The sequence below is a fragment of the Aquarana catesbeiana genome, linkage group LG07, assembly GCF_042186555.1.
Source record: "Aquarana catesbeiana isolate 2022-GZ linkage group LG07, ASM4218655v1, whole genome shotgun sequence".
NCBI lineage: Eukaryota > Metazoa > Chordata > Amphibia > Anura > Ranidae > Aquarana > Aquarana catesbeiana.
This window is the reverse complement of record NC_133330.1, coordinates 69,472,985-69,500,212: the sequence shown is the minus strand read 5'-3', so window position 1 is coordinate 69,500,212 and position 27,228 is coordinate 69,472,985. Positions and strand designations below refer to the sequence as shown.

General features: G+C 41.8%; 1 protein-coding gene across 17 annotated transcripts in view; it reads left to right on the top strand.

Moving 5' to 3' along the window:
- The window catches only part of CACNA1D (calcium voltage-gated channel subunit alpha1 D), a 524,402-nt gene that overhangs the window by 83,289 nt on the left and 413,885 nt on the right, over window positions 1-27,228 (top strand). The window lies entirely within an intron of this gene.

Here is a 27,228-nt window from a genome sequence, read left to right as displayed (position 1 = left end):
AAGAAAACATGGTGGTATTTTGATGTATTTTCTAATTGGTCCTGGAAAAAGTAGTGCTGGATTTTAATTGGTTCCAGAGGGCATCATAGATTTTTTTCTTCCTCCAGTAAATAAGAGATATTGTGACACAGTGTTCTCATCCGTCAAGGAAGCGCACTGGGAAGGCAGAGTGCGGTCAGTTTTGCGAGAACCCACATTGCAGGCAGAACAATCTGTGTATAAATAATATGAATGCTGATAATAAGAATGAAGAGTGGTTATCATATCTTTTTCATTACATTTTATTTCATTTTCTAAAATCTTAATCATAAAAAAGTTTCCCACCGAACCCCACTTAGCAGCTTATTTTCCTCCTAAACCACAGCTATGCTTTTACTAAGTACAGAGCAGCTTGAAGTGCCAAGTCACCAATCATGTCTCATTGGTCTGTCTATGTGAAGTTTGGTTTCTATAGGTGAATGTGGTTAGTTAATCTGTCAGATTATATTTAAGCTGCATTCACTTTAATCTGTATCCAGCGTTATAACGCTACCGCAGTAAACATAATTGTCATACAGTTCAATCAGGCCCCTATGAAGTTTAGTGCATAGATATGCATTTTGGAGACATTTACTGCATTTTAAAGCATTTTAGCTCCATACCTAAGTTGAGTTAGTCAAGTCTTAGTAATAAAGTGAAACCATGATCAGAGTGTCAAAGTGATCACATTTTCTGGCTAACACACCTATCTGGAGATGCTTTGTGTTACCTGTTCTTCGGCAGGGCTTTTTTACTTTTAAATTAAAAATGGCTGACTAGTACACTTAAACAACTTGTTTCATAAGATACCTAAAAAAAACAAAAACATGTTGGTATGCAGTAGCCAGAAATCCCTGTCAACTAATTGAATTTGACTTTTTTATCAGAACCTTATGGCTGAACTCGCATTGCACAGACATCGCATGTGATCGGCACAGCAGTGCGAGTGTGAATCACATGCGATGTCTGTGTTCGCAATAGTGTGACTCCAGGCTAATAGCCTGTCACTGATTATTAGGGACACTCCCTCAGTACGCTTGCTCCCTCCCCAGGCACTGTGCATATTACTCTAAAAAGCTCTTGGCTGAGTATTTTTGGAGTAGGGGTGGACGAAACCTGATGGGGAACTGAGTCACTAGTTTACTGTCAGACTCACCTGGCTGTTAATTGCATATGGCAGTGGGCTGATCCTTAGCCTATAATCAATAGGCCTATAATCAATCCAATCATGGCTTTTGAATCTGCCCACTGTCATTTATTGTCAATCAACAGCCATACGAACCTGATGGGGAACTAGTCTCTCCGTTCTTTATCGGGCTTTTCCCACCCAGTGACAAGTCCCGCAATTTCCCAAATTTGGGCATTGTCCATAAAAGGAATCGGCCTGTTGAATGGGGTCAGAGATATGGTACTGTCACATACAGTACATGACAGCTTCCAAGCACTGATATACCACATTCTAAGTACTGACTTGCATCCAGTTCGCAGATTAAGAAACTAGCTGTATTTCTTTATGAATCGGTCGCTGTCACAGGTTCTTAAAAAGGCAGTAGTTAAAACTACCTGGAGTTGTCACCTTTGTTGGCAATGTTAAAACTGACACAAGATCTTGCTTGAATTAGGCGTAGATAGGTCAAAAAGAAACTACTTCCAGAAACGTGTTATAAAGGCTTTATCGAATGCCCCCTTTATACTCTGCTCATAGTCCAAATGTGTAGACAAAACTCATTCATCCTATGTGAATTGTGTATTTATTTAACCACATGGATGAGCAGTGCACCAGTAAGTAAATTGCCCATAGCAACCAATCAGCTACCATTTGTCATATCTGCAATGTATGTTTAAGAATGGGACAAAGGTTCGGATTGGCTATAGGCAACAACTATACCTGATCCCACACTTTTTGTACATCAGCCCCCATCGTGCAGCAGAAAATGTGCTACTGTGATACCATTGTGTGTTGTGCTTATCGAATAATGCAATTAATATGAAAGATGGATATTATTCTGTGATTGAAGATGGTTCAGAGTTCCTGGTAAAATCCTACAGACCTCAGTCAGTCTATGAACAGCATGTTACATAACAGAGCCAGGCGGAGGGGTACTTGTGAATTCGATTTGCAGGGATGTATTGAAAATGGGAAAACAAGGTCCTGCCCTGTGATGTCTGAAGTGGCTACTTATATAATGAGACGCAATAGGTAAATTAAATATATTAAGATTGCTGTGCGGAAAATAATTGGATTCCCTCTCTGAAGCAGATCTCAGGTTTCATCGTTTTATGTGCTTGTAGTATTCAGTGTGTCATCTGACTGCTTGGTAATATCGAGTTGGGAGATGTAGGTGGAGAGTTTTTAGAGGAATTTAAAGTGTGAAAACTGCCATGTAATTTCACCCATTATTCTTTCAAAAGCTCAGTGAAAAAAAATTTGCATTTGATTTTCACATTTTATGTGCTTGCTTTGTTTTGTTTTCATGATCAGGTTTTATACATATGTCATGTCCTTTTAATGCAGATATGCATTGAAATGCAAGGACCAATTATGTAGAAGGCCCTTACCCCAATTAAACAATACAAAATAAAGCTGAAAAAAAATAAATAAAACCTTAGCAGAAAAAATACCTAAGACCCTGGGTTTCAGTCCCTTCCTGAAGGCACCGGTGACATCACAGACAGTGCAGAAGCACTTTCTCACAGGATTTCAGGTACCCAAGTTTTCCAGGAGGCTGCGGTGAGAAGTGATGCCACTGGTACATTTAGGACCTAAGTCAAAGGTAATTTTTTTCCTTTAAGTGGTTGATTTTTTAAAGCTTTTCTTAGATGTTTTTTTTTTTTATTTGGGGTGATGGCTCCCATATAAGTGGTACTTTTGTTAGCCTCCCATGGCTTCCAATATAATTTCTACGCTGATGACACCCAAATCTATCTCTCCACCCCTTAGCTCACTCCATCAGTCTCCTCACTAACTTACCAACAGACATATCTGTATAGATGTCACACCACTTCATCAAACTCAGCTTGTCTATAACCAAGCTCATAATATTTCCTTCCCCATGTGTCTCTTCCCCTGACTTCCCTATCAAGAGCAATGGCACAACCATCCACCCATCCTCACATGCCAGGGTGCTAGGTGTTATACTGGACTCTGAACTCTCCTTTTGGCCCCACATCCAATCCCTTTCCAAACTCAACCTCCACAACTTTTCCAAGCTAAGTCCCTTCCTAACCAATGAAACTACAAAGCTCCTAATTCACTCCCTGGTTATCGCTCACCTCGACTACTGCAACTCCCTCCTCATTGGCTTACCTTTAAATAGGCTATCCCCCTTCAGTCCATCATGAATGCTGCTGCCAGACTCGTCCACCTTACACATCGTGTCTGCTACCCCTCTCTGCCAATCCCTCCATTGGCTGCCACTCACCCAACTAATTAAATTCAAAATACTAACAATAACTTACAAAGCCATCCACAACTCTGCCCCCAGCTTCATCACTAGCCTAGTCTCAAAATACCAACCTACTTGTTCCCTTCGTTCCTCCCAAGACCTCCTGCTCTCTAGCTCGCTCATCACCTCCTCCTATACTCACCTCCAGGACTTCTCCCGAGCCTCTCCCATCCTCTGCAATTCCCTACATCAATCTGTCAGACTATCTTCAAATCTATCCACTTTTAGGCTCATCCCACAGTTTTTACCATTTTGTATCACTTGACCCTCCTTCCAAGATTGTAAGCTCTAACAAGCAGGGCCCTCTGATCCTCCTGTATCGAATTGTATTGTAATTGTACTGTTTGCCTTAACATTGTAAAGCGCTGCTCAAACTGTTGGCGCTATATAAATCTTGTATAATAAATAATATTAACTTGCATTTTATATCCAATAGCCACTTAAAATAATTGGAAAATAATTGGATTCACTCTCTGAGGCAGATCTCAGGTTTCATCGTTCTATGTGCTTGTAGTATTCAATGTGTCATCTGACAGCTTGGTAATATTGAGCTGAGAGATGTAGGTGGAGAGTTTTTAGTGGAATTTAAAGTGTGAAAACTGCCATGTAATTTCAACCATTATTCTTTCAAAAGCTCTGTAAAAAAAAATTTGGTTTCACATTTTATGCACTTGCTTTGGTTTGTTTTTATGATTATGTTTTATACATATGTAATGTCTTTTAATGCAGATATACATTGAAATGCAATGACCAATTATCTAGAAGTCCCTCACCCCAATTAAACAATACTAAATAAAGCTAAAAAAAATAAAACCTTAGCAGACCCTGGGTTTCAGTCCCTTCCTGAAGACACCAGTGAGATCACAGACACAGTGCAGAAGCACTTTCTCGCAGGATTTCAGGTACCCAGGTTTCCCAGGGGGCTGCAGTGAGAAGTGATGTCACCGGTGCATTCAGGAAGCAGCTGAAATGTAAGTCAAAGGTATTTTTTTTCCATTTATGTTAATGATTTTTTTTAAAGCTTTTCTTAGATTTTTATTTTATTTGGGGTGATGGCTCCCATAAAAGTGGACTTTGCATTGTATAGGCAATAACCACGTAAAGCCTCTGTAATATGTGTCTTGTACTGAGTGTTGTCCTAGATAAGTACTGCAGAAAGGAGAGCAGCAGCAGCACTGTGCTGCACTGCTAAGCAGTAACAAGATGGCTACTCAAATTTATACGCCATAGCTCTTTTTAGGGACAGGCCATCCTTTGGAACCAAATCTCCTGTCTCTCTTGCCCCTTCAAGGTCTGATGTACAGAACTGTAAAAGTAAATATACTATTTATAGGGAGTGTATAGAGGTTTTGTATATATTTTATTTCTGTATTATCGTCAAGATTAAAAAATATTAAATAGTAAAAAAACGAAAAGCCATTGTCCTACGATGGAAATCACCTTCTGCCACATCAATTACATCAATTAACTTGTGGAAACGTTTGATTAATACAGCCCTCTTACTATATAAAACTACATACTTGTCCAGAGGCTGTGCCAAGAAATTTCATGAAGTGTGGAACCTTTGGGTGGATTCCCTTAGTACTAACGTTGATTCCCCAGATGATTAATTCATGACTATGTTAGGTTTGGCTAAATATATGGTGTTGACATTAGTGGCCTACCCTACAGTAATGTTTTGTTCTGGCAAGCTGCTCCTGTTCTCTGGGATCAGGGAGGGGGTGTTCTTTGCGCTCTTTATGCTTTTTATCATCCTTTTCGACTCATGCTTTGTAGGATGTCTGAGAGGAGGATTGTTTAGACTAATTGGAATGTCCATACATCTCAGCCTTCACTGGCAGATGGAGCATACCACTTGTAACTACTAGATTTAGGTATTTAGGTAATGTTATTGTTATGTAAGTGAGCCTGTGTATGCCCTATAGGTTTGTTTTGTAACTCTATGTTGGAAAACTGTAATAAAGATCATTAAGAAAAAAAAAAAAAAAAAAAAAAAAAAAAATTATATATATATATATATATATATATATATATATATATATATATATATATACCATATATAAGCTGTTATTTTTTTTTACATGAGGTACATGTGAGATATTGCATATTTATATTTTTATCCTAGCTTTTGAGCCATCTTGTGGAACTTTAGCCAATAGTCTTCATTTTGATTGCTTTCTCTTGGTTGAACAAAGATTTGTTTACAGAACTCAATGGCTCAAGCTGAAATTTACACAAAGGTGAATGAGTCAGTGACTTATCAGATGGCAAAGGTTTTAGTAAAAGCAATCTGCTGTTCTGTCTCTGTAACCCATAGTGTTCTAGGAATCCTTTGTCATATATAAACTGTTTGTAAAAGATAAAAACTGGGAAAAATTGTAAAGAAACTAATACTTATAAAAAAAAGATATACTGTAGTTTAAAATGTATACATTTAAACAAACGTACAAAAAAAACTTGACCCTAAAATCCCCCCATAAATAAGCACTGAAAGTGAACAAGTGCTTTGTCTATTCAAGTCAAAAAAAGAGTTTTACGCAATTGCCCACCCCCTACTACTTACTGCATGCTTACCTTTTTGTTTCTCAGTGACTCCAATCACCCATCAGATTGATATGAAACTCTTTGTATTTCCAGATATGAGGGAGAATGTGACTCTCTCTCCTTCCCATCACAATGCAGAACTAGGTGCCCTCGTAGCCAATCGCCAGGTGCAAGTGCTGTCACATGGGTGCAACCAAAAAGTACTTAGCCTTATGTAAGCTCTAACCGGATTGGCTTGGAGTGTATACTTTTCACTTCCAGAAAGGGAAAGGAAGGAAAGTTTAAGGAGGGGGATGATCTTCCAATTCATGAGCAAAACACAGGTTCACCTTATTCTTACTCCTCTAATCATTTGTCCAGCATGTCTTTGTTTCCTTTAGACACCCCACCCCTCCTGTGGACAAAAAAATGGTGTCCATTGCAGAATCTCTTTGGTATTATTGAATAACACACTGAGTCAGTCAACCCACGTTGCCTAACCTCAACCAATCCCTTTTCTCTGAGCCCACACCATTAGTGTCACACCTGTCGTGGGGGAGCATATTTACACAGCCTTGACTTACAAGAACACCCACTGACACTAATAAAGAGAAAGGTGAACCCTGGTTTGTCACATGATCACGGTGAAGACACCAGGATTTAAAGCAGCACTTAACTCCCCCTGTGTTTTTTTTTTTTTTTTTTACCTGCTATCTGTAGTGCTGCATTCTCATACTCACCTGCTCTGTTCAGGTAACATATCCACCTGGTCCTGTGCCACCATCTTGGTCCTCTTCAGCTTGCTGTGTCTTCCAGGAGCTAGCAGCCAGCTAGCTACCAATAAAGTAGAATTTTTTTTTTTTTTTTTTTTTTTTAAGTTGTAAAGAAAAATGCAGTTCAGCTCGGGGTAGTAATGCACCAAATGAAATTTCTGGTGCCGAAACCAGAACCAAAAATTCAGGTTGCTCTTGGCCGGAACCAAAATCGATGGTTTAAAAAAAAAAAAAAAAAATAAAATATATATATATATGTATGTGTGTGTGTGTGTATATATATATATAAATATATATATATATATATATATATATATATATATATATACACATACAGTATATCTTTTCATGTAACAACACTGAAGAAATGACACTTTGCTACAATGTAAGGTAGTGACTGTATAGCTTGTATAACAGTGTGAATTGTCTGTCCCCTCAAAATAACTCAACATGCAGCCATTAATGTATAAACCGCTGGCAACAAAAGTGAGTACACCCATAAGTGAAAATGTCCAAATTGGGCCCAAAGTGCCAATATTTTGTGTGGCCACCATTATTTTCCAGCACTGCCTTAACCTTCTTGGGAATGGAGTTCACCAGAACTTCACAGGTTGCCACTGGAGTCCACTTCCACTCCTCCATGACGACATCACTGAGCTGGTGGATGTTAGAGACCTTGTGCTCCTCCACCCTCCGTTTGAGGATGCCCCACAGATGCTCAATAGGGTTTAGGTCTAGAGACATGCTTGGCCAGTCCATCACCTTTACTCTCAGCTTCTTTAGCAAGGCAGTGGTCGTCTTGTAGGTGTGTGTTTGGGGTCATTATCATGTTGGAATACTGCCCTGCGACCCAGTCTCCAAAGGGAAGGGTTTATGCTCTGCTTCAGTAACTCTCAGTACATGATGGCATTTATGGTTCCCTCAATGAACTGTAGCTCCCCAGAGCCAACAGCACTCATGCAGCCCCACACCATGACACTCCCACCCCCATGCTTGACTGTAGGCAAAACACACTTGTCTTTGTATTCCTCACCTGGTTTCCACCACACACTCTTGACACCATCTGAACCATATAAGTTTATCTTGGTTTCATCAGACTACAGGACATGGTTCCAGTAATCCATGTCCTTAGTTTGCTTGTCTTCAGCAAACTGCAGGCTTTCTTGTGCATCATCTTTAGAAGAGGCTTCCTTTTAGGATGACAGCCATGCAAACCTATTTGATGCAGTGTGCGACGTATGGTCTGAGCACTGATAAGCTGACTTCCCACCCCTTCAACCTCTGCAGCAATGCTGGCAGCACTCATACGTCTATTTCCCAAAAACAACCTCTGGATATGACGCTGAGCACGTGCACTCAACTTCTTTGGTCAACCATGGTGAGGCCTGTTCTGAGTTGAACCTGTCCTGGTAAACCGCTGTATGGTCTTGGCTACTGTGCTGCAGGGTCTTGGCAATCATCTTATAGCCTAGGCCATCTTTATGTAGAGTAATAACTCTTTTTTTCAGATCCTCAGAGAGTTATTTGCCATTAGGTGCCATGGCAAAGTATGACCAGTATGAAACAGTGAGAGCAATAACACCAAATTGAACACATCTGCTCCCCATTCACACCTGAGACCTTGTAACACTAACGAGTCACAAGACATCAGGGAGGGAAAACTCCTAATTGGGCCTAATTTGGACATTTTCACTTAGGGGTGTACTCACCTTTGTTGCCAGCGGTTTAGACATTAATGGCTGTGTGTTGAGTTATTTTGAAGGGACAGCAAATTTACACTGTTATAAAAGCTGTACACTCACTACTTTACATTGTAGCAAAGTGTCACATGAAAATATATAATAAAATATTTACAAAAATGTGAGGGGTGTACTCACTTTTGTGAGATACTGTATATAGTTTCAAGGTGGAGCGAACAGCACACAGCAATCTTCTAGTGCATGCAGTCAAGCCCTCCCATTCGGCCATATAAAGAAACAAGTCAGGGGGTTGCTGCACTTTAAGTGTTTGTTAATCCCCCCAAAAAATATGTAGATTCTGGTCCCTTAAAGCAGATTACACAGCACAGCACTTGTGCCGTGTAATCTGCCCCCCCTCTAAACTGTAAACCCCCCCCCCCCTGAACATTGCACTTCCTGTATGCCCTTTCTAAATAGACCACGATAACCAGGGCTGCTCCGCCCTGATCACCGTGGTCTAATTGCGGCCCTCCATCATACGCTGTTCCCTCTGCTCTCCTCTCTCCCCCCTCTTTCTTCCTCTCATCTCCCTCTGTGTCTGTCTCTGGCCTGGCCCTGCCCCCCGCTGCTGTTGATTATAAATTAAAATCATAACATTTTCACTGCCAGCCTCTCTATTAGAGGCTGGCATAGCACACTGTGTCATTCGTTTTACAAAACAAGTGTTGTAAATACCTAATTTGAGCTGTCTTCAGGCCAGTCACGTGACTCGCGGCCGCTTTCCAGCTCTGATGGTTGGCTTCTGCGGAGGAGACGAGCGGCCACGTGATCTCCCCGGCTGACGTCAGAGGGAGATCGCGGCCCCTCCCTCAGAAGCCATCCATCAGAGCTGGAAAGCGTCCGTGAGTCATGTGACCGGCCTGAAGACAGCTGTAATTAGGTATTTACAACACTTGTTTTGTAAAACTACTGACAGTGTGCTATGCCAGCCTCTAATAGAGGGGCTGACATAGTTTTATATATATGGGTTAACAAAACCTTCAAAATAATTTATTCAAAAATAATCACATACAAGTGAATTGCATATTATATCAGTTCCAAGTTGGGCATAAGTTTGATCAATAGATAATTGTCTTATTATTTCCCTTTAATATTTAACAGTATCCATTACAACAATGGATCCTTCCTTGTCAGCTGGCTTGATGGTTATATCCCACCTGGCCGACAAAGAGGCTAATGCTAGTTTTTCAGCCGGATTTAAATTGTATGGTCAATTATAGGTTGGTCATGCAAAAAAGCTCAAAACAGTTTTTTTTTAAATGTTATGATATAAAAGAGATGTAAAATTATTGGTCATTATAATTTTTAACTTTTTCAGGGCGCAAGCTTTACAGCCCAAAACTGTTGAGAATTGGAACTAGTATGAAATGCAATTCACTTGTATGTGATTATTTTTGAATAAATGATTTTAAGTACAGCAATCCCTTGACTGGTTTAAATATATATATAAATATTTGTTTTATATTTGACTTTTTAATTAATATCATGAATTTAAATGAATACAAATTTATTGTCGGCCATTAATAGCACTTCTAGAAAAACGCATCCCTTTAAATTCCATGTATGTCTTCACAATGGTTCATTGTGCTTCCATTGCGGTGTTCAAAATCCTGCTTGCTGCATTTTTGGTCAGTTAAAAAAAACTGCACCAAAAGCACACCTCCCCATTGAAATGTATTGAAAATGCAGCAAGATTGCATTAAAAACGCACCCGTGTTGCGTTTTTGATGTGGATTTTGATTCACATGGCCTATGAAAAACACACCATAAGCACGGCAAACTCGCGGTAAAAAATGAGTTTTCTGCGCCATTATGAGCACGTTTTTTCTATCGTCAAAATGCCGATAACCCTGTTTTCGACCAATCATTTTCAGCAACCAAAATTTTGGTGCATCACTAGCTTGGGGGCGGTGTTTAAACTGAATTAATTCCTTTTTGGGAGTTTAAGTAGAACATAACCGCACCTAAATAACCTACCCCTGCTCCTGTTCTGCGCAGCTATAAAAAAAAAAAAAAAAAAAAAAGCATGTGCGCAGATGCACCCCAGGTCTCTTTAAGGCATTTAGGAGTCGGCAGAGAACAGCGGCACATGCGCACAAATGCCACAAGCTTCTGGTGGAAGAACACTAGAGTTCCCTGTGGCATTTGTGTACATGCTCGGAAATCCACCACATGGGCACACACGTGCCGCAAACTTGCAGCTTAGTAGCAATCCCAGGAGACAGTGGGGCCTAGGCTGGGAACCTAAAAGGCCCCCAGCACAAAAAGAAACAAAACGGTAAAAACTAAAAACAAATATTTGAATTTGTGTTAGAAGGAAGGCGTAAGGGACAAAGTAAAAAATTGTTGTTATGGTATGACTAATGCCCCGTACACACGGTCGGACATTGATCGGACATCCCAACAACAAAATCCATGGATTTTTTCCGACGGATGTTGGTTCAAACTTGTCCTGCATACACACGGTCACACAAAGTTGTCGGAAAAATCCGATCATTCTGAACGCGGTGACATAAAACACGTACGTCGGAACTATAAACGAGGCAGTAGCCATTAGCTTTCATCTCTTTATTTATTCTGAGCATGTGTGGCACTTTGTACGTCGGATTTGTGTACACACGATCGGAAATTCCGACAACGGATTTTGTTGTCGGAAAATTTTATAGCCTGCTCTCAAACTTTGTGTGTCGGAAAATCCGATGGAAAAAGTCCGATGGAGCCCACACACGGTCGGAATTTCCGACAACACGCTCCGATCGCACATTTTCCGTCGGAAAATCCGACCGTGTGTACGGGGCATTAGGCTCACACCGAAACGCATCTGTTTGCTTTTTAATGCTCAAATGTAGCCAATACATTTTTGTAACAAGGACTTTGGAGTTGCCGGCTCTTCTCTCTTATATAAGAAATAGTTGTTTAGTTAAAGCATTTGTTACCCCATCACTTCATATTCCTGATATGTGCTTGCTGTACCATGTACTTGTATGAGTGAATATTCTATTCTCTTTGTATTGCTTCCTTTATGTGAAATCCCTGGTGTTCCTGCTTGTCGCCTTGCTTTCCTATTAAAAACTGACCACACTCAGCAAGAGAACACACCGTGGTCAGTTCTCTCTCTAGCTATGCTAGGAAATCAGTTTGCTCTCCACCAATGATCAGACTTGTCCTGACACGCCCCCCTCCTCCCGCTGCACAGCCATTCACGAAAAAAAAGGGAAAAAAGGTATTTATATTATTTTTTTATATCTGTAGAAAAATAGTTTGCCTTTTATTTCTATTTAAAACTGAATGGGTTGTTTAACAAGGTGATTGTTTACAATCACTTTAAGTTCTGCTTTAGTATCTTGGGAATTTATAAAAATGTATTGGTTGGGGGGGAAGGTGAATGGACTGGGGGTGCCCTGCAGTAAAATACTGCACAAGTTGAAGGTGCCGATCACGGTGGCTTGGTAAGTGTGTTGAGGCCTGCCAAACCTCGTAGTTTCCCATGAGATCTTCCCGTTAACGGCTGGCCTTATTTACACAGCAGAACAACTTTTCATGTTTGTTTTTATTAACCCATGAGCCTAATTCATGTACGATCCAAAGTTTACATCGATGCTTCAATTGTTTTAATGTATCTTTCATGCATTATTCATGCAGTCTTCTTTTACATTCTAATCTATAGAGACTGCAGTGAACGAGCAACCGTTCTTTTACGGGGGTTGATGCAAGTCGATCCATGAGCCTGTTGTACACAGTCGTTCTCTTTGAAATTCATGTTTGATGATTACATTTCTTATTCAGCTAGTCTGGATTTCAAACACTTTTCATTCTTCAGCAGCATACCTACCGACAATACATTAGCCAAAAAGGACAATAGGCCTTTTTATTGAAATCATGCATATTTTTCGCCTTCCAGATAGAGAATTGGGACTTTCGCAGAAGTAATCATCCATTACTATGCAGGTCTGAGGCACACATTATTAGGGCAGCAATACATGGGAAATGTTTAATTATGAGATTGTAGAGCTCCTGTCTGTCTATTGATTGGAAATTCACCGTAAGGTAGTTGAAAGATTCTGGCACAGAGCTCCCAGAGCAAAGAATGATGCCCTACTCTAATGCCCTGTACACACGGTCGGATTTTCCGATGGAAAATGTGTGATAGGACCTTGTTGTTGTAAATTCCGATCGTGTGTGGGCTCCATCACACATTTTCCATAGGAATTTCCGACACACAAAGTTTGAGAGCTTGCTATAAAATTTTCCGACAATAAAATCCGTTGTTGGAAATTCCGATCGTGTGTACACAAATCCGACGCACAAAGTGCCACGCATGCTCAGAATAAATTAAGAGACGAAAGCTATTGGCTACTGCCCCGTTTATAGTCCCGACGTACGTGTTTTATGTCACCGCGTTCAGAACGATCGGATTTACTGACAACTTTGTGTGACTGTGTGTATGCAAGACAAGTTTGAGCCAACACCCGTCGGAAAAAATCCATGGATTTTGTTGTCGGAATGTCCGATCAATGTCCGACTGTGTGTATGGGGCATTAGCCTTAAGCCTAGTACACACGGGCCCCATGTGTATGGCAGCCGGTCCAACAAAAGCCAGATGTTCGGCCGGCTTTTGTTGAAGGGTCATGGCCAAAGACGGCCTGCCGACCGACTCCTGATCCAGAAAACTCCGGTCATCGCTCTCAGCCATCCCCCTGCCAGAATACAATAACACAGCAGGGGAGATCGCTGTAGATTGTTAGTACAGCGGCTCCAACCTGAGCTGTGAATGTTTTTCATTTAACCTGTTGGGTTGTTTCTGATTGAAAAAAAAAAGGATAAAACAGCTGGGTTGAACAAGAAGCCTTGTAGTGTGTACTAGGCTTTAGTTTACGCTTGCGGTGGTGGGGGAAGGGGGGGGGGGTGTTTGTAAAAACACATGGTTGAGCCATGTTTTTACCACTCCCCGACTGCCTCCCCTAAGCTGCAAACAGAGCCATAGAGGGGTATATATACAGTATCTCACAAAAGTGAGTACACCCTCACATTTTTGTAAATATTTTATTCTATCTTTTCATGTGACAACACTGAAGAAATGACATTTTGCTACAATGTAAAGTAGTGAGAGTACAGCTTGTATAACAGTGTAAATTTGCTGTCCCCTCAAAATAACTCAACATACAGCCATTAATGCCTAAACCGCTGGCAACAAAAGTGAGTACACCCCTAAATAAAAAAATGTCCAAGTTGGGCCCAAAGTGTCAATGTTTTGTGTGGCCACCATTATTTTCCAGCACTGCCTTAAACCTCTTGGGCATGGAGTTCACCAGAACTTCACAGGTTGCCACTGGAGTCCACTTCCACTCCTCCATGACGACATCACGGAGCTGGTGGATGTTGGAGACCTTGCGCTCCTCCACCTTCTGTTTAAGAATGCCCCACAGATGCTCAATAGGGTTTAGGTCTGGACACGTACTCGGCCAGTCCATCACCTTTACTCTCAGGTTCTTTAGCAAGACAGGGGTAGTCTTGGAGGTGTATGGGGTCGTTATCATGTTGGAATACTGCCCTGCAGCCCAGTCTCCGAAGGTAGGGGATCATGCTCTGCTTCAGTATGTCACAGTGCATGTTGGCATTCATGGTTCCCTCAATGAACTGTAGCTCCCCAGTGTCGGCAGCACTCATGCAACCCCAGACCATGACACTCCCACCACCATGCTTGACTGTAGGCAAGACACGCTTGTCTTTGTACTCCTCACCTGGTTGCCACCACACACGGTTGACACCATCTGAACTAAATAAGTTTATCTTGGTCTCATCAGACCACAGGACATGGTTCCAGTAATCCATGCCCTTAGTCCGCTTGTCTTCACCAAACTGTTTGCGTGCTTTCTTGTGCATAATCTTTAGAAGAGGCTTCCTTCTGGGATGACAGCCATGCAGACCAGTTTGATGCAGTGTGCGGCGTATGGTCTGAGCACTGACAGGCTGAACCTCCACCCCTTCAACCTCTGCAGCAATGCTGGCAGCACTCATACGTCTATTTCCCAAAGACAACCTCTGGATATGATGCTGAGCACATGCACTCAACTTTTTTGGTCGACCATGGCGAGGCCTGTTCTGAGTGGAACCTGTCCTATTAAAGTAAAAAGTGTACTAAAGCGCTGATATGAACTAGTAAATAAATAAATAAGTGACAAATACTAGAAGATGGCCAAATAATATAGCTGCAATTATTGTGTATGTGAACTGATATCACACAAAAAAATGTTGTTTATATTCAGAATGTGTAATACGCTAATATTAACCTCCCAATATAACACGGTGTGACCTCCTAATGGCTATTCAGTGAATCATGTGCAAAAAATAAGCAAATGAAACCTATTATAAATAACATAACATCCTTCACCATAACAAAATCCTATAACTAAATATCAGTGTGATAATAAATTATTAAACACAATAAAAAAGAAAGAAAAATGAGATATATTATGGTGATGAACCACAGTGCACAAATATACAGGTTTCAATGAGTAACCCCAGTGATAGCTGGCTTGCTCATATATTCAGCTGCTCATTAGCATGGGCTGACTTCTGGCTTTCAAAGAACTTCCGCAGTATGAAACAACAAAGAAAGGGACCATTGCACAGATAGTATATTAAATATTCCCTATAAGCTAAGGGTAAACTTCACTCACACTTTCCAGCAGAATGAATCACATATGGTAAGGTCAGTTGCATACAGCTAACAGCTGTGATCTCCTCACACGCCAACAGTGTACACACAGCACTGCTCGTCACTGGCTCCTCCCGACCTGTTTCATCACTAGACACGTGACTTTTTCAAGGGCCACGGTGTAACAGCTTTCATTTGAATTGCCGGGCGCTTGCCGTCAGACACAGTCCCGCCTCCTGGCCTGGCTCCTATGATAGACGTCACACGTCCCAGCATTGAACCGGTGTTCAGCCAAAGAAGCTGGGCCAGGAGACGGGACTGTGTGTGGTGGCGAGCGCCCGGCAATTCAAATGAAAGCTGTTACAGCAGGCAATCCCCACTATGTTATTATCCGGCCGGTTCTCCTCTTCCTCCCCTCTCTATTCCCCTTGGTGATCGCTGGGAGAACAGCTCCCATTCAACACCATCTGCCGACGGTGCTCCCCCACCCCCCTTCTGAGGCAGCCCACGTTCGACCCCAATCATTTTCCACTTGCAAAATGCGAGCAGGCGGGTGGAAAATTTGAGGGCTGTAGTAGGCTATATGGTTTCCAGTGGCATAGTTCACGCAAGTGCATTTAGTTCCAGTGTGTTCAGTTCGAGAAAAAAAACTAGAACATGCTGCATTTTTTTTTGTACTGGAATGGGTAAAATGCATCAAAAACGCACTGGAGGGTACCAAAATGCACCGGAACGTAGATACAGGAAACATCCGGACTGTGTTTCTATGGTATGAACCGGCCCTTACTACTCTCCAAAACTACTAAAAAACACATTTTGGATCAAAATAAAACACATAAAAGCACCCTTTATCTCCAGTTTGAGTTGCGCCCCACTCTCCCCCTCCAAAATTAAAAGTCGGCCGCTACAAATACTGTAGCTGCTGATTTTTACTATTTGGGCTACCTAATTAGCTACCTGTTCAGGCATTCAGCAGTGTCTTCATCCGAGCCGATTCTTGATTCGTCTTTCAGGTGCTGGCGCTGCCATCTTGGTTAAGGGAAACCGGCAGTGAAGCCAGATGGTTTCAGAGAGAGTTTTCTAGTGCGAATATGCGAATTGCACTGCGCTTTGTCAATGTAATGGCTGCGGGGGAAGAAGAAGCGAGTGGGGGTGAACTTCCAGCTCACTTTGCCGCAGCAAAGTGAGCTGGAATTGGGAGCGGTTACCTGTCAAAACCAGGAATCGGACAAGCAGAGCTTCCCCTTTTGGATGGAGCTCCGCTAAAAAAATCATAATAGGAGTACACACGGTCACTTGGAACAAGCATCTAACCCAGCCTTTCTCAACCCTTTTGTACACACGGTCACTTTAGCATCTAACCCAACCTTTCTCAACCTTTTTGTACACACGGTCACTTGGAACAATCATCTAACCCAGCCTTTCTCAACCTTTTTACCCCAAAGTAACCCCTAAAATAATTTTAAGTTCTATGGGAACACTTACTAAAACAAATGAATTAGGGGTCAATGGCAAAAATATCTTTTACATTGACAGTCAGTAGGAAGAATGCAACCTCTGTAGTGGCAGTTAGAATACTACCATTACAGTCAGTTATAAAGATCATTGGTGTCATTCTTCTAGCTCTGCCAAGTGGTATTGGTCCTGATACTATGCAGGCCCCATCAAACGGGAGGTCAATCAGCCATAGCTCAAGGAACTCCTAGCGACTTCCCACAGAACCCTGGATGAGAATGGCTGGTCTAACCTTTGCGATGCATAGAAGAGTCAACCTGTTGGGTAGCTTAGTTTTTCATCCAGACAATACTGTCATGTGCCAGACCACCCAACCCCTGGACATCACCTGTTGGAGACGCTGGAGCACCCTCCCTATTGACTTTCACGTGGAAAACCTGAGATTGTCAATGCTAAGAAGCTTCTCACAGCCTCAAATTAGGTTGAGGCCTGCTTTATGCCGCGTACACACGATCGGACTTCTCGTCGGAAAAAGATATGACGGCTTTTCCGACGGGATTCCACTCAAGTTTGCCTTGCATACACACGGTCACGCAAAAGTTCGCTGAACTTACGACCGTCAAGAACGCGGTGACGTACAACACTATGACGAGCCGAGAAAATGAAGTTCAATGCTTCCGAGCATGCGTTGAATTGTTTCCGAGCATGCGTAGGAATTTTGCGTGTCGGAATTGCCACAGACGATCGCATTTTCGGATAGGAACTTTTGCCGACCGAAAAATTGAGAGCATGCTCTCAATCTTTTGCTGGCTGGAATTCGGCCAGCAAAAGTCCGATGGAGCATACACACGGTCGCATTTTCCAATGAAAAACTCTCATCGGTCTTTTGCAGGCCGAAATTCCGATTGTGTGTACGCGGCATTAGAAGTTGTCCACGGAGCACAGTTCTGTCTGGAGACCTTACAGTTCTCCTGGCCACCCACCACTCTGTGACTGAGCAATAAAAGGAGAAACAAGAGACTAAGCAGAAAAAGGAGAAACAGGAGACTTTCTGTAACTCTGCCCTCCCCTGCTATCAGCATGCTCCTTGCACTGCAGCATGGGCTTCAGGAAGCACATTACTACCAAGGGGGTTTTACTTATTCTGCATGTACAAAGAACTTAGATGAAAGAAAACCTGTAATTTTCCTTTTAATTTAGCAAAGTGACACATTCTCTTGATAGAGAAACCCCCCTCCTCACTTAGTCTCATCATCACTATGTTTCCATACCTCCCAACTTTTTGAGATGGGATTGAGGTACACCTATCAGCAAAAGTATGCAGGCATAGGACACACCCGATTGCCATGCTCCCTTAAAGGAGAATTGGACAAAAAAACAAGATTGGTTAAACACACAAGTGCTTTTTTTTAACACTGCTATTCCTTTATATTGGTTTTTGGAATTTACAAATGCAGAAATTCAGATGAAAGGTTTAGCGCTGGAAAACACTTTTTGATAAAAAGTGCATTTTATATACATCTATATTGATCAGGCCAAAATGAAGAGGAATGAGGGACAGAGGGACATTGCTCCAAATCAGGGACAGTCCCTCGAAATCAGGGACAGTTGGGTTTCCCCCATCAGTGGATGGCTTTTCAGAAGTGTTTGACAGGCGACCGGTAAGGAGGTGATATGTCCCCTCATCAGTGCCTGTAAATGCTGCAATAAAATAATGCAGTCACTTGCATTGCAAGTAGCTGAAGGGCAGCTTCAATTACTTGCTGGAAGGGGAAACACTCATCACGTGGTTTGCAGGGCATTGCTCCAAAACTCCCAGGCAGCAGCCAGGCAGAGGGAGCCTGCATCTCTTAGCCAATACAGCTTGACAGGGGCTGTGGCTTTAACAGACAGGCGGAGCTCCGAGGAAAGCGGAAGTTCAGGTGGGTTAACGTCCCTTCCTCACATTTTTGTTCTGTTTTCGTTTGTTGATGAAAATTGGAATTGATTTTCGTCATAGTTTTTGTCAATTGACTTAATTTGAATTTTAAAGTGGTTCTAAAGGGCAGGAGTTTTTTTTTATCTTAAAAATGCAATAAGATAAGAAACCTTCTGTGTGCATCAGCCCCTGCAATACTTACATGAGCCCCATCTTGATCCAGCAAAGTAGCATGAGAGTCTCAGCTGTCTAGGACTCTCCCTCCTCATTGGCCAAGCCTCTTTGATCCTTAACTCCTCCTGTACACAGAGCTTACATTTTTACTACCTCTAGGCTATAACTGTTTTTTTTGATAGAGTGGGGAAGGTATAGACCCCCTGTCAAGCTTTTTTTTTTTTTTTTTTTGCTGCCTGTGTCTCCACTGGGAAGATTCACCCCTCTATTTATAGTGGTGACCATGGCCACCAAGACAGAACGTGAAGAAAAATCCCAAATTTTAGATTTGTCCACAAAAGAAGTGGTAAGGAGAAGTCCTCTAATGAGGATACCTTTTCAAAGGCCAATTGTCGAAAAACAGATTGGCCCTCACTTTGATAGAATTCCTCTAACTTCCTGTTGTGAAAAGATGAAGCAAAAAATAAAAGCTAATCTAATAAATAGTTAATATAGTGCCTGAGTACTTACCCTGCCAAATTGGCCCTAGAGTAACTCATAAAAATATGGGTTTATTCAAATATGAATTTTATCTGTTGGGAGTATGAGAGCTTTATTTTATTGTATATGTTTATCTACTGGTTATATAATTAAGCAATTCATATTCATTATATGTAGATTATGAGTTCTTCTTTTGAAGACCCCACATCCTTATGGACTCTCGGAATATCCTACATAGGCCTTTAATTCTAAGACGTTTGGCTGTGATGTTTTTATGGAACAGAAAGCTTGAACTTTTTCGATTTACAATTTGGTTTTCTTCTTTTTATCTTTCTTTTTTGTCCTCCTATAAATCTATTATGACTGGGAGATTAAGCTGCACTGAAAGTTATTTTGATCCTTTCTGGGGAAATGGGAATGCATTTGCATATCAAAATCTATCCTTAAAGAGCAAGTAAACTTGGCAAGCAATTTGCTTTGTATGAAACAACTGTTCGCACTGCTCACAAACATTAATGTAACCGTTTTAGGATTACATTTCAAAACATCTGATTCCGGGTACATAATCCTTTAAATGGGTTTCCATCTGGATTTCTGGTTGACAATTAGCATCTTTAGAAGGAGAGGGTAGCAGCCCACGTAAATCTCTAGTTAAAGTGTTACAAAACCCACAACAGTAAAATCAGTCTGTATATGCAGTAAAGCATGCTTGTTATACTCACTGTGGAACCTAAGGGGTTAATCCTCTGCATTGTGTAAAAAGGCTGTTTGATCCTGATTTTCTGATCCTCCCCTTCTTCCACTATCCCCAATCCATCTGCTGATAGTACAGAGCCCTAGGAGGCACTCTGCACATGCTCAGTTTAGTGTGTATTGCTAGAGAATAATGAGAGAGTAATGAGCACTGTCCAGACAGAGAGGGTCAGGGGTCATGCAGCCTCATAAGACAGTCAGAGGAGAATGAAAACTCCTCCTACAAGCTTTAACCAGTGCTCAGCCAGACACTGATAGAAGTCACAAGACTGCTGTATACTGCTGATGAGAAAATGTATTTAGCAGCTTATATTTACTAAATGAATTGCATTTCCATGTTCTGTGTACTGTGGGAGACCAGGTATAGTGAATGCAGGGTCCTGGGTTTAGTAACACTTTAAAGTGTTTGTTAAGTCACAAGTATAAATTACTGGCAGCTCCTCTATTGTACTCAGGCATACCACACTATATGTCTTTTCTAAAAATGAGGCTTATAAATACCTATTTAGAGCCATCTTCAGGCCAGTCATAGAGGGGCTGGCAGTGACCATTTAAAAGTTTTGGATTTCTACTTATAGTGGCCGGGGGGGTGGAGACGGAGATGCACGACAAGTTGGTTACAGGCAGAGAGGAGGGGTGAGGAGGAGAGAGGGGAGCTGAGAGCAGGCTGCGGATGACGGAGGGATGTACTCTGACCACGGTGGTCAGGGCTCAGCAGCCCTGATTATCGTGGTCAGTACAGGGAGGGGATACAGGAAGAGGCAGGTTTTTTTTACAGTTTAGAGGGGGGCCGATTACAAGCACTGTGCTGTTTAATCTGCTTTAAGGGACCAGGATATCTATTTATTTTTTTGGGGTTAACAAACACTTTAGGTCTCTCTGAACTAGACTTAATTTATGTAACCTCCCCCACCCCTTTGCTGCATTGACGTGTAAAAATCTTCTAAAAATGTTCAAATCACCTATTACTACTATGTGTAGTGTGAAGGCTACAGGGGTGTCATGGATAGCAGAGGTCATGTGACTGCTGTCATCCAATCAGTGGCTTTGCCTAAGCATATTTCTTGCTTATTGACAGTAGCCATGTGACCCTACGGAAGCAGCTCTGTCTAGCAATCGTAGGCACACCAAACTTAGAGAAGTAGTAGGTGAATAAATGTTTAGCAGAAAAAATATAACAAGTAATTCTGCGCTGCCCAAAAGGATAAGCAGCTAACACGGCCAGTAGGATATGTGCATAAATCAGAAAACAAAATAAGTGTAGCGCTAATATGAGAGTGAAATAACCACACGATGTGTAGCATAAAGACCATTAAATCCTTAAACTAGCGAACCACAAAAAATAAAATAAAAAGAGGGGGCATCAAAAAAGTGAATGAATTGAAGTCCTCAATGAGTATATGACTCATACAAAGTGATGGACTGATGGTCCTCAATAAATGTGTGACTTCATACATAGAACGTATCAATGTGCACGTGACATCTGGAATAAAAGGCACACCACCACCGACAATAGGGAGGCTTACCGGAACATTTGAACCCAAAGAAACATATGTTCAATTGGGTCAAACAAGCTTGGGTGGTAAACAGCTGATAGGGTTCCATGGAAGTTGAAAGGAGGTCCTGGGATGATCCGTGAACCGGTATGTACCTCAGGGGTGATGCCCAGAATAGATGGTAATTACATTGGATGAAAAGGAAAAAAGGAAGGCCACATAGTGCAAATCCATAAAAAATGTGTACCAAATTTGTTTAAAAGGAAAGAAATACACTCACATGGGACTGGATAAAAACAGCGCTGTATGAATAAAATGGCGGCAGTGGGGTCCTACCCATTTTTTAAAGACAACAGTCCATCCAGTTCAACTTGAGTGAGTGTGGGTGCGTGTCTACAATTATCCCTATTTATTTAAGGTACCCATATAGGGCTGTCAATTTATGCAGTGCTCCACACATACATCGCACAATCACATTGGTCCCTACCCTCAAGGAGCCCACAATCCAAGGACCCCACTGCCGCCATTTTACTCATACAGCGCTGTTTTTATCCAGTCCCATGTGAGTGTATTTCTTTCTTTTTAAATAAATTTGGTACACATTTTTTATGGATTTGCACTATGTGGCCTTCCTTTTTTCCTTTTCATCCAATGTAATTACCATCTATTCTGGGCATCACCCCTGAGGGACATACTGGTTCACGGATCATCCCAGGACCTCCTTTCAACTTCCACGGAACCCTATCAGCTGTTTACCACCCAAGCTTGTTTGACCCAATTGAACGTATATTTCTTTGGGTTCAAATGTTCCGGTAAGCCTCCCTATTGTCGGTGGTGGTGTGCCTTTTATTGCAGATGTCATGTGCACATTGATACGTTCTATGTATGAAGTCACACATTTATTGAGGACTATCATTCCATCACTTTGTATGAGTCATATACTCATTGAGGACTTCAATTCATTCACTTTTTTGATGCCCCCTCTTTTTATTTTATTTTTTGAGGTTCGCTAGTTTAAGGATTTAATGGTCTTTATGCTACATATCGTGTGGTTATTTCACTTCTCATATTAGCGCTACACTTATTTTGTTTTCCAATAAATGTTTAGCAGTCTATTGCAGATTAGGGTAGTAGAGAAAGAGGAGGTTTATGTAAAGCAGGTCTAGTTCATAGGGACTTTTTGTGATGATTTAAAGAGGACCTGATCTGTGAAAGTTGTGCCCAGAAAAGACAAGCAAAGGGCAAAGGAATTGTCACAAGTATTTCCTATAGGCTCCCTGCAGCTAATCTTTTGTGCATTGCAGGCTTACGATGCCTTGTTCTGCATAGTGTATCTTTGTGTTGGCAACCATCGTGGTAGAGGAGTAATGCTTTGCATCCTCTTGTCATAGCATGCACCCCTGACCACTGATGGTCTGATAGAGCTACAGAATGAATGAAACAGAAGTAGGAAGATGCATGCAGTGCAAAGCCCTCTCCAATAAGCAGCTACCTAATGACATGACCAAATCTCAGTCCAAATCTCAAATGCATCACTGCCTTAGATCAGTGGTCTCCTAACTGTGGCCCTGGGGCCAGATGCTGCTCTTTGTCTCCCTTTATGTGGCCCTTGAGGGCCTGCCACAGACAACAAAAATGGGGCGTTATTACTCCCAATGACACCAGATCAGGCATTGTTTACTCCCACTGGGCACAGTCTGGCCCCCCTATAGTCTGAAGGACAGTAAACTGGCTCAATATTTAGAAAGTTTGGAGACCCCTGCCTTAGATGATCTCAAACTGTAGATGTACCGCTAAGAGGCTACAGGCACAGAAATGCCTAGGCACCCTTGCATACCAGGAAGTGCACTGTTATGTTTCAGGAGGAATGCAATACAAAAAGATGAATCTTTGACAGTACTGCTTAGGCCGGGCATACACGATTCCCCGATCAACAAAGACAGTGCTGACAGGGAAATCAGAAATTGTGCTCTCCCGGGGGAGGGCGGTGGAAGCCGACCCCGCTGGGAGGAGACCATGATTATCGCAAAAGAATCCGTCAGGCTGGTTGTACTCAAGTTGATTGATCGATCAACTCGATACATTTAGCCTGCCCATTAACGGTTCGAATCTTGACCGGTTCCTGCTGAGATTCGAACCTTGCATCTCTGGCCTTAGGCACAGTTAGCATTTCTTAGTGTTCCCTATAACATAGCAAATCTTCACTTTATGAGTATGGTCCGCTTAAAACTATTGTTTTTGCTGCAATGAATCTCAGTGCAGTGTCTTGACTAATTACTTGTCAATGAATTCACACTCCTTCACTATGGCACCCCTTTGTTTCTACCCAATGAAGAGGGTCTGTATGCAGTATGTACAATGTCTTACCAGTTAAATAAATCATCATCCCTTCTATTTCCTGGCACAAGCTACTGACACCATAGTGAGAATGTTCTCGCAACAGGCTTTGAAGAACATAAATTTGGATAAACTTGTGTAACCTTCATGTTACCTACTTTGGGAAACCCTGCTATATACTGTAAAGGCAGAAACACTTAAAATTAAACAAGCTGCAATATCAAGTTTAAAACAAGACTTTTCAGATCTTGTGGAGGGATTTGTATAAATATTACATGGCTTCCATTCTTGCGTCCTCCTTTGAACACATTTATCCAATAGTTTTTAGAGGCTATTAACCTACTTCTATGTCTTTTGGGACAGTACCTCTTCTGGTTGGTATTCTGGACTGAGCAATTAATATTGCCTGTTTGAAGTCATGAGGCTCTTTGCCATAATATGATGATGGACAAACATTGTAGACATGCTTAAAGTGGACCTATACTAGAATAACAATCCACTTGTACTCTTATACTTTGAATGCTGAAGCGTTGGTCATCTGATCTTTGCAGAAAGGGCTTAGGGGAAGGGATTCAAGCAGGGCCAAGCTAGCATGTGGCTTTCCTTGAACTTTGAGGGCAGTTTTTGAGTGCATGAAATATGGTTCTTCTCTGGGACGTGATAGGCAGATGCTATCTGCAGCATTCAGACTGTGATTGCCTGTATCATTCTGTGTCTTCTATGCCACCCCTTCCTATATCCTTCACAATTCTATTTCACAGTAAGGATGCCCATCATAGTGATGAGTCAATAGGAATGTTAGATGGCAGGGCTTCGCTGCAAGCTATGATATTCAAAATGGCCAGCATTCTGCCACTACATTGATTTAAAAAAAATAATATTCTCTTGAGATCTCTTATCTATCTACCATGCATATCTACCACTTGGGGCATGTTAATTGAGTTCGCCAGTGTTCCCTGCAGGCAGCGTGTGTCAAGAGATCATGTCTATCGAATGAAGGTGGCCATGAAAGGCCAGCTGATATATATATATGGTATCTCCCAAAAGTGAGTACACCCCTCACATTTTTCTAAATATTTTATTACTGTATATCTTCTCATGTGACAACACTGAAGAAATTACACTTTGCTACAATGTAAAGTAGTGAGTGTATAGCTTGTATAACTGTGTAAATTTGCTGTCAAGATAACTCAACACACAGCCATTAATGTCAAAACCGCTGGCAACAAAAGTGAGTATACCCCTACGTGAAAATGTCCAAATTGGGCCCAAAGTGTCAATATTTTGTGTGGCCACCATTAATTTCCAGCACTGCCTTAACCCTATTGGGCATGGAGTTCACCAGAGCTTCACAGGTTGCCACTGGAGTCCTCTTCAACTCCTCCATGATGACGTCATGGAGCTGGTGGATGTTAGAGACCTTGCGCTTCTCCACCTTCCGTTTGAGGATGCCCCACAGATGCTCTATAGGGTTTAGGTCTGGAGACATGCTTGGCCAGTCCATCACCTTTACCCTCTTCTTTAGCAAGGCAGTGGTCGTCTTGGAGGTGTGTTTGGGGTCTTTATCCTGTTGGAATACTGCCCTGCAGCCCAGCCTCCAAAGGGAAGGGATCATGCTCTGCTTCAGTATGTCACAGTACATGTTGGCATTCATGGTTCCCTCAATGAACTGTAGCACCCCAGTGCCGGCAACACTCATGCAGCCCCAGACAATGACACTCCCATCACCATACTTGACTGTAGGCAAGACACACTTGTCTTTGTACTCCACACCTGGTTGCTACCACACACGCTTGGCACCATCCAAATACCAACCAAATACGTTTATCTTGGTCTCATCAGACCACAGGACATGGTTCCAGTAATCCATGTCCTTAGTCTGCTTGTCTTCAGCAAACTGTTTGCAGGCTTTGTTGTTCATCATCCTTCTGGTGTGACAGCCATGTGACCAATTTGATGCAGTGTGTGGCGTATGGTCTGAGCACTGATAGGCTGACTCCCTTCCCCTTCAAACTCTGCAGCAATGCTGGCAGCACTCGCACATCTATTTCCAAAATACAACCTCTGGATATGACGCTGAGCACGTGCACTCAACTTCTTTGGTCGACCATGGCGAGGCTTGTTCTGAGTGGAACCTGTCCTATTAAACCACTGTATGGTCTTGGCCACCGTGCTGCAGCTCAGTTTCAGGGTCTTGGCAATCTTCTTATAGCCTTGGCCATCTTTATGTAGAGCAATAATTATTTTTTTCAGTTCCTCAGAGAGTTCTTTGCCATGAGCTGCCATGTTAAACTTCCAGTGACCATTATAAGAGAGTGAGAGCGATAACACCAAATTGAACACACCTGCTCCCCATTCACACCTGAGACCTTGTAACACTAATAAGTTACATGCCATCGGGGGGAGGGAAAATTACTAATTGTGCCCAATTTAGACATTTTCACTTAGGGGTGTACTCACTTTTGTTGCCAGCGGTTTAGACATTAATGGCTGTGTGTTGGATTATTTTGAGGGGACAGCAAATGTACTCTGTTATACAAGCTGTACACTCACTACTTTATATTGTAGCAAAGTGTTATTTCTTCAGTGTTGTCACATGAAAAGATATAATAAAATACTTACAAAAATGTGAGGGGTGTACTCACTTTCGTGAGCTACTGTTTGTGTGTGTGTGTATATATATATATATATATATATATATATATATATATATATATATACACACACACACACACACACACCGATTAGACATAACTTTATGATCATAATTTATTTAATTTATTTATAAAGTGCCCTGTGCCATAACTTTATGATGACTCCCTTTTGCTGCTAAAACAGCCCCTTTTGCCACCAAAACAGCTCTGACCCATTGAGGCATGGACTCCACTAGACCATTGAAGGCATGCTGTGATATCATACACCAAGCCATCAGTACAGGTCCTCTAAATTCTGTAACTTGTGAGGTGGGGCCTCCATGGATTAGACTTGTTTTTCCAGCACAGTCCACAGATGCTCCATTGGATTGAGATCTGGAGAATTTGATGGCCAAGTCAATACCTCAAATTCTTTGTGTTCCTCAAACCATTCTTGAATGATTTTTTCAGTCTGACAAGGAATATTATCCTGCTGAAAGAGGCCAGTTTGAAAGAACTTAGTCAGCACTTGGTCAGCAACAATGTTTATTGTAGGTGGTACATGTCAAGTGACATCCACATTAATAACAGGACCCAAAGTTTCCCAGCAGAACATTGTCCAAAGCTTCACACTGCCTTCTCTGGCTAGCCTTCTTTCCATAGTGCATCTTGGTGCCATCTCTTCCCCAGGTAAAAGACACACACACACACACACCCGGCCATACACATGATATAAAAATAAAAGTGATTCATTGGACCAGGCTGCCTTCTTCAATTACTCTGTGGTCCAGTTCTGATGCTCATATGCCCATTGTAGGCGCTTTT